Source organism: Mus musculus, chromosome X (assembly GCF_000001635.26).
Source record: "Mus musculus strain C57BL/6J chromosome X, GRCm38.p6 C57BL/6J".
NCBI classification, from domain to species: domain Eukaryota; kingdom Metazoa; phylum Chordata; class Mammalia; order Rodentia; family Muridae; genus Mus; species Mus musculus.
Genome location: NC_000086.7, coordinates 166,653,233 through 166,661,907, shown reverse-complemented (window position 1 = coordinate 166,661,907; position 8,675 = coordinate 166,653,233).

Genomic DNA, 8,675 nt, shown 5'->3' with positions numbered 1-8,675 from the left:
TTTGGGAATGCTGTGGCCCTCTTCGTAGGAGGACCAGAGAAGAGTGAAAAGTCCACATCGAAACCACAATAGCTGACAAAAATAAAGGGAACTCGATCAAGGAAGAGGACAGTTTATCGAGAACAAATATAGAAAACTGTCTGATTTCCCGAATTAGATATTTCCAGGCCCATGGCTTTTTATAGGTCCTTGAGGAAAATACCTAGACTCTTCCATTTTCCTGCAATGATGTCTCCCACTTGCCTTCTAGCGGTACTGCTGGTTGTCTGCAGTTAGCAGTTACTGCTAAGCCAGCTGTTTTTACAAAGGATATTATGTGGGTTTTATTCACCCATAATCCTCTGGGCTAGTACTTCACAAGCCTTGCTCCAGCATGTGCTGTGTGACATTCATTGTGTACCGCTGACAGCAGGGACCCTGTCGGTTCCACCCCACCCCCAACAAAAAAGTAGTGGTGCGGTGAGAAAGAAGAGTAAGCATGTCTGAGCAAGACAGTTTCCCATTAGGAGGGCAGAACTGAAGCAGAACCCTGCTGATCTCCACCGTGCAGGCGAGGCCTCCGCAGAGAGGCCGGGCTGCTCACCCTAGACGAAATGCCTAAAGCTGTAGAGAGACAATCCAGGGATCCTGTACCCTGCAGAGCTCAAGGTGGCTCCCCGCAACCCTTTATTTTTTTTTACGCTGGTTTTCTCCAAATCTAAGGTAGCCCAGTGCTGACAACGAGAAGCAAAGTGAAGCCAGGAGGCTCTGGAAGTCTTGGGTGTGTCGTCTCGTGCTGGAATGTGTGTCCATTGTCAGCTCCAGGATCCCAGAAAAACAAAACAAAATCTCTCCTCCGAGGGACGAGCCTGGTAATTCACTGGTAGAGGGAAGAGCGCCCTCTGCTGTCGCTTGAGATTTTCTGGTTTTGATTTCAAAGACAGCCGTCACACTTCATGTAGAACAGATTTAGGACATATTGTCTGCACTAAATAAGAAAGACACCCTGGGTGTAGACTGTATTAACCAGGTTGTGTTCTGTGTCGTGTGAGAGAGGCCTGAGGGATGACTGGGGAGTCACTTGAAGGCCATTTCATGTGGCTGCTGAGAGAACCATAGGAGAGGTTCTGCAAGGTGTCCATGTCCAAGACTAGAGATTGAACGATTGTTGAGAAACAGCGTTTTCTTTCAGTGGGACTGTGGCCTAGCCAGAACCTCCATTAAATTTCCCTATCTTTTCCCCAGGAAGGCACTCTGAGTACATACCTCAATTTGTTTCTTTGGGAAAGAAAATATGCTTTCCTCATTTATTTCCTCATAAAACCAAATGGCTTAGCTTAGAAATGCTTTATGAAGATAAGAATTAAAGATAAGCACATGTGACCCACTGTTATGAAAAATCCGTTATGTAACTCAATATGCTACCTTAGGGACATGTATGAGTTTGACCCAGACATTCACTTGCCTTAGGAGCTAATTCCAAATGCAATTTGCAACTCACACTTAAATCATAGTTATAATTAATGATTGGGTGATGGAAATGGCCACATAATAAAAGGCCATAAGTGACATGGTTTTAATCCCTTGGTGTTGAGGGTTGGTCTGGTGCTGCTATGTATTCAGATGCTTAATTCTCTACCCCAAGATCTGGTTGCCCCAAGACAAAGTCAAAGACACCAGCTTTTGGTATACAAACCTTGCTCCCCAATTTAAAACTTGGTTAAATAAAAATGTCTACAACCAATTACTGAGGAGAATAGAGAAAGGTGGAGTTTGAGTTACTGGGCTGGGGGTCACAGATAAGGACCACAAAGAGGAGGGGAGAGGAGAGGAGAGGAGAGGAGAGGAGAGGAGAGGAGAGGAGAGGAGAGGAGAGGAGAGGAGAGGAGAGGAGAGGAGAGGAGAGGAGAGAAGAGAAGAGAAGAGAAGAGAAGAGAAGAGAAGAGAAGAGAAGAGAAGAGAAGAGAAGAGAAGAGAAGAGAAGAGGAGGGAATGAATGTCACCAGAAGACTTCCTAGAAAGGGCTAGGTTGTAGACACTTGAACTATACTGGTAGTCATGGGCAAGACAAGGAAGAAGTAACTCTGAAAGACCCTACAGAAGAAGTGATATGGCAATCCAGTGGGACGGTGAGAGGTCAAGCAGAAGGCAAAATCACGGTCTCAGTGCCACATTTATGCTACTGTAACCAAATTCCTTACCCTAATATAGATTCGCTTACTGCTAATAAAACAAACTGCAGTGTTGAACCTTCAATTTTGAAATAGTCAAGAAGGGTTTCCTCTGAAATCCCCTTCTGGTTGTCTGTTTCCCTCTCTTCCCTTTATGTGCCATCATAATTAGCATGCACATGCATGTGATCACTGCTCTGGGGTAGTGGTTCTGAACACGAGGCAATTTTGCTCCTCAGAGGACCCTGTCTGTGATGTTTAACTTCTCCTAGGGAAATGGGGACAAGTATATATTCATCTCAGGGCACCAGTGACAGACCAAGGGAACAATTCCATCCAAGAATCTAGCATGGTAAACTAATATGTTGACTAGGGTTAATTACAGGTGCAGGGATGACTCAAAGACAAATCTGTCATCAAAAATCACATTCCAGTATAGACAATGAATCAAGAAAGCTACATCCCTGGAGATCCATGCAGGCAGCTATACCCAACCCTACCCCAGCAACTGCCCCCTGCTTTTATAACTTTGGAGAATGGCCGTGTGAATTTTCTAACTTTTCATGCTTGGTAAGTTTTATGAGCTTCCTGAGCCTTGTAAATTTCCTTAGGTTCCCCAGTCTCTGGAGTCTCCTTCACCTACCTGGGAGTGAAGGTTTCAATTTGGCTATTCTACTATGTGTAAACTATTTTGTGTCTGTGCCAAGACCCAATTGTCAAATAAGTACTGTGAATGAGAACCCTTGATCAAACCAACCATATCTACAAAGTCGAGAAGGAAGAACCATTCTGGGAGAACTTTTCATAAAGCAGATCAGGGATTCTCGATTGGAGATTATTTTTGCCTGTCAAGCAATGAATGGAGATGGTTTTCCTTGTCCCAGTCCAGGAAACAAATTGTTGCTGGCATTTAATAGTTGCAGGCTAAGGAGGATACTACGCATCTTACAATATACCAGTGGTCCTAAATAGTGACAGTGCCAAGATGGAGAAATCCTGTCCCAAGATCACTTGTGCTAAAGCCACAGGAGTCCCCATTGGTGTTTTCACGCTCTCTTTTAACTGTGCACTTTGGATCCTGCACTTCAGAACTGTCTTTCTGCTTCCAAGCTAGTTTTGAATGTCTAGACGTTACACAGCTCTAACACAGAAACAAGGGTCTGAGAAGGACGTTTGGCACAAAACCCAGCCCTAAAGCAGATTCACACCAGAGAGCAGGCCAGTTGGCCGACAAGGTTGAGCCAGGACAGGCAGTAAGGACCGAGACAAACCATAGTCACAATTCAAAATGACACTCAGCACCAACGGCCCTGCCAAAGACACTCTGTCCTGCCAAGCACAGGGACAAGGTGGCTGAGTATGTGGGGCGGTAAAGACTTTTACTGTAAAGTCAGACTGTTTCTGAAAAGTCATATGATGGGATGGGCAGTTTCAGTGAGCAAGGTGAGGCTTAAAGAAGAGGCTCATTCCTGGAGCAGGGCCCATGACAAGGGAAAGCTGGGACCCTGACTAGAGCTCACACCTCACCTTTAAACCCATATATTATTCCATTGGCACCCAGGGAGATATGTGAAATTGTGGCATTTTGGCAGGGCCAAGAACTGTGAAGTATCTGAGAGCCAATCCATCTCACAAACTCAAGGCTTTCTCTGAAATGGTGTCATGGATAGGTTTGTGAGATTGTTAAACCAAAGGTTTCATTCTTCTTTTTGAAATTCTCTCACGTTCATTTATTGATGAGGGAGTGCATTGTTGGAGCATGAGTGTGGGAGTCAGGAGTCAGTTCTCTTCTTCTACCATGTCCTAGGGCTAGAACTTAGTTTGCCAGTCTTGGTGGCAAGCACCATCATCCCCTGAGCCATCTTCCCAGCCAGTTTCATTATGCTTGGGGTCATAGCAGTTTAAGTGTCAGGTTCACATCAGATACTGTTTGCTTCTAACGTTCCACAGATGCTACCCAGAGCGGCCCAGATAGATGCTGCACAAGTGATACAGTTGTAGCATGACTGAGAAATTTTCCATTTGGGGGAAACCTTGATCGTTTACACTGAGCGAGCAATAAGCAGACATGCCTGCTTTCGGGCTCAGCGGGAAATGATGTCTTTATTATACGGGGCAAGAGATATTGTTCTGGTGATGGATGCTGTCTCTGTCTTTCAAACAATGCTATATAAACATCTCCTATTTTTAAAAATTAAGTCTGGGACTGGAGAGATAGCAGTTAAGAACACTGGCTATTCTGCCAAAGGAACTGGGTTAAAGTCCTAGCACACACACACACACACACACAGAGAGAGAGAGAGAGAGAGAGAGAGAGACAGAGAGAGAGAGAGAGAGACAGAGAGAGAGAGACAGAGACAGAGAGAGAGAGAGAGAGAGAGAGAGAGAGAGAGAGAGAGAGCAGTTTACAACCACTTGTATCTCCAGGCTCAGGGCATCTGGCACCTTCTTCTGGCCTCTGAGGGCACCAGGCATGTACATGGTATACAGGTGTACATGCAAGTAAAACACAAAACATAAAATAAAATGACTTTTTAAGTCATTTTAAGGAATGCCTCCAGTTTTTAAATTGACAAAACAAAACTAGAGAGACCCATGGTGAATCAATCATGTTTACTCTCTCAAACAATAAGTAAATATGCCTCTCCAAAACCAGTAGAGAGCAAACACTGAATGGCTGGTTATTTTGTTTGATTTCAGCTCTGTATGTTCACCTTACAAAGATAAGCATTTTCTCTTAGTTGATGAACATGGTAGTGAAGGTCAGTAAAGATGACTGTTCTGAGAGTCCTGCACAGACTGAAGATTTCTGATCACTCTAAAGGCCCCTGCTGCCGGTTCTGAGTCTCCAGCTCTTCTTCCTTCCCATCCAGGATGAGTAGAGCAGGCCAAACGTGTAAAGTGAAGCAGGAAGCTAATCATTGTTGCTAAAGACAGAGGTGTGCATGGGCATGGGAACGGATTTAGAAAAGGAAGCTATGATGGACCAGATGGGTGGGAACTCAAAAAGCAAATCTATAAAATGCCTCGTCAGAGAGCTGGGCAGTGACTGAAGTGGTTACTGCACAAGCATGAGGAACAGAGTTCAAATCCCAACAACTCCTGCAATAGCTGGGAGGGCATCATGGTGAATCCGGAATCCAGCACACTGGAGGTAGAGACACTGGATCAAACTAGCTATTAGAACAACTGCGTAAGTGAGCTCTGGGTTCAAAAACAAGGCTCTACTTCAATACTTAAGGTGGAGAGCAACAAAGGAAAACACAAAACATCAGTTTCTGAATTCCACTGGCATGCACACACACACTCACACACACACACACACACACACACACACACACACACAGGAACACAGCCACACGCCCCACACATACACATGCAACAAAGACAGCTTTATCTGCGTGTCCCAGGGGTGGAAGCAGAGCGGCACCAGACACCCACTGAGTACAGTGCCACATAACTATTAGAACACAGCAAGTCATTTCTGTCACCCAAAATGTTTGATGCCACCAGATGTCATGAGAACAAGCTGACAGTAAAAGATATATTACAGGAAAACACACTGGATGCCTGACTGTAAGCAAAGGAAAACAAACGCACCCTCAATATTGACAACAGAAAGGCAGTAGCGTATCTTTCTTCAAAATAAACATTGCACAAATGTACAGGCATTTACCATGCACACTTGTTGATGAAACTGTCAAGGACACATGGGAGGGGGGGTGCTGAAGATGACAATCAGAAGTGTGTATCTCTCAAGAGACCAGATCTCCCCTCTGTCCTCTCCACTAGGTAGCTCATTTCCAAATGGGCCCTTCTTCCAGCTTCTACTGACCCCAGGGCCCACATCCAGGAAAGGATTTTGAGCTGTTACCAGAGTCATGGGTCATAGAAAGGCTGACGTCAGGAACAAATAAGCTCCAGACCACTTAAGCCCCAAAATGAGAAGGGAAATAATGGTAAAAGGAGGATGTATTAGTTATTGTTTGTTCTTATGACCAAGAAGCAAGAAGGCAGGAATTTATTTTGTTGGGCCATTTGAGGATACAGTCCACAGTGGCACAGAAACCATGGTGGCAGGAGCATGAGACAGTTGGCCACATCATTTCTACATTCAAGAAGGAGAGATAAAGCCTGGTGCTCAGTTGACTTTCTCTGTTTTGTTCAAGCTGAGCCACCAGTCCATGGGCTAGTACCACCCATAGTCCAGGGAGGAACGTCGCAAGCTTTTCTGGAACAACCTCATAGACTCAGCTGGAGGTGTGTTGTGCTGGTAATTCTAAACCCAAGCAAATTGTCAGTAAAGATTAGTCATCACATTAGGAAAGGAATTTTTTTTGGGGGGGGGAGGTTCGAGACAGGGATTCTCTGTGTAGCCCTGGCTGTCCTGGAACTCACTCTGTAGACCAGGCTGGCCTCGAACTCAGAAATCCACCTGCCTCTGCCTCCCAAGTGCTGGGATTAAAGGCGTGCGCCACCACGCCCAGCTAGGAAAGGAATTGAATGACTACAACCAGGTTGGAAAGACAAAGCAGATAAAGCATTTCAGATGCCTTTGGTAATACTGACAGGAACTCCATGTCCTTGGAGAAGGGAGGCAAGAGATAATGCCCAGTCAGATAGAGTCTTGGTCAAACTGTAGTCTGGTTGATTATTGTTATGGTTTAGATACAAAATGTCCCTCCCATAAGATCATGTGTTTAAATGTTTGGTCCCTAGTTAATGGTACTGTTTGAGCGAGGAGAGGGGGTGAGGAACCTTTGGGAGGTAGAGCCTACCTGAAGGAAGTGGGTCTTTGGACTGCAGGCCTTGAGATGTATCATCTGATCCTATCTGCTATCCTTTCCCTGCTTCCTGATCTATCTAGGTATGAGCAAGCAGTCTCATGCCTAAGCCACCACAGCCAAAAGCCACTCACCCCCATGCCTTTCCCACCATGATGGGCTATACCCTCAAACTGTAACCTAAAATAAATCCGTCCTCCCTTAAGTTGCTCTGGTTGGGCATTTGGTCACAGCGATGACAAAAGTAACTGAAACATTGTCTCAGCTCTGGTAACACAAGGTCTTTCTTATCTGCATCAGCGAAGCTGTCCTGCCCGGGTGCCCACAGAAATTGCCACTGTTCCCAGGACAATCTCTGTAAGAGATTTGCCTTGGCCCACGACCCCAAAACCAAATTGTCAGCACAAAGAAGAATTGTCTGCCTCAAGGGGACAGAAGACAGGAAATAAGAAACAAGGACAAGGGAGAAGGGGAAGGGAACAAGGCAGTCGGGGAAAGGATATTTGTCCCAGAGAACAAAGGACTGCCTCTGGATAGAAAGGAAACATGGCTCATCGGAAAATGATCATTTATAAAGGTAAAATGGTAAGCCCCAAATTAGGATGAGGTATTTAATTTTGATTGGGCATGTTAATTATATGAGCCAAAGGGGGCTTTTGATTGGTGGGCTTCAATACTTTGATAGTTGGACCTTGGTAGTTAGCCTCAGGAGGAAGAAGTGGATAAATAAGGGAATAGGCCTTGGTGACTAGCTTTAGGAATATAATCTAATGGTTTTTAGCAAGGCAGGGGGAATAAGAGAGAAGACCAAGGGCTGCCAGAGCCATGCCTGCCACCAGCTGGCCAGAGTCCCTTCAATCTCCATTTGATTCACAGGGTACACGTCAGACCCATGATGCTACAAGAGGTCCCATGTGACTGTTGTTTTTGGTTAAAGAAAGAGAATATCATTATGGGACAATATGCCCACAATCCTCCACTGCCCCATTGTCCCTGGAAGGTATAGGATTAAATGACTAAAAACTTTAGGTGTCCCTCCAGGGGTCTGGAAGAAGATGCTGTTTTGGTGTCTTTAGCTTTGAATAGGGAAGAATATTTAAGTGTATATTCCTTAAATTAACATGCTTCCAGGAAGAGTGGAACCGGGTTGTAAGCCTAAATATAAAGAGTCAGATACAAAATGAAGGAAGAGATGTCAAACTTTGAAAGGACTATGACCACACACCCACATTCCAGTGCTATGGAAGAAGTCCTTGAATTGGCACACATACTTAGAGTTTCACACTGAGCTTGAGAGCTTGTGCCTGACACGGAGTAACCACCAGGTTGGAGGAAACACTGCCACCCTCTCTATGAAGACAAGGATAGCTTCTTCTACACTGCTGCTTTCTCTTTCCACATTCAATGACCATGGAAATCTGATGATCCAATGAAGATTATGGACAAGAAGAGACTAGGAATGTGGCCAGACAGGGCCCTCCTCTAGGACATGATATCTAAAAGATCTTCGGGTAGCCTGTCTCACCTAATTTCCATCAAATTCTGCCTAATCACCAAGATGTTACCAATGAGAACATAAGAAATATGAGAAGTGCCTGAGTGGTCCTTGAGGTGTAGCTCAGACCTCCCTTTAATTTGTAGTCCACTTTTTTGAAACAAAGTCTGTTGTGTCCCCAGGCTGGCCTGGAACTCCCTATACATATAAGGAGGACCCTGCACTTCGGATTCTCCGGCCTCTATT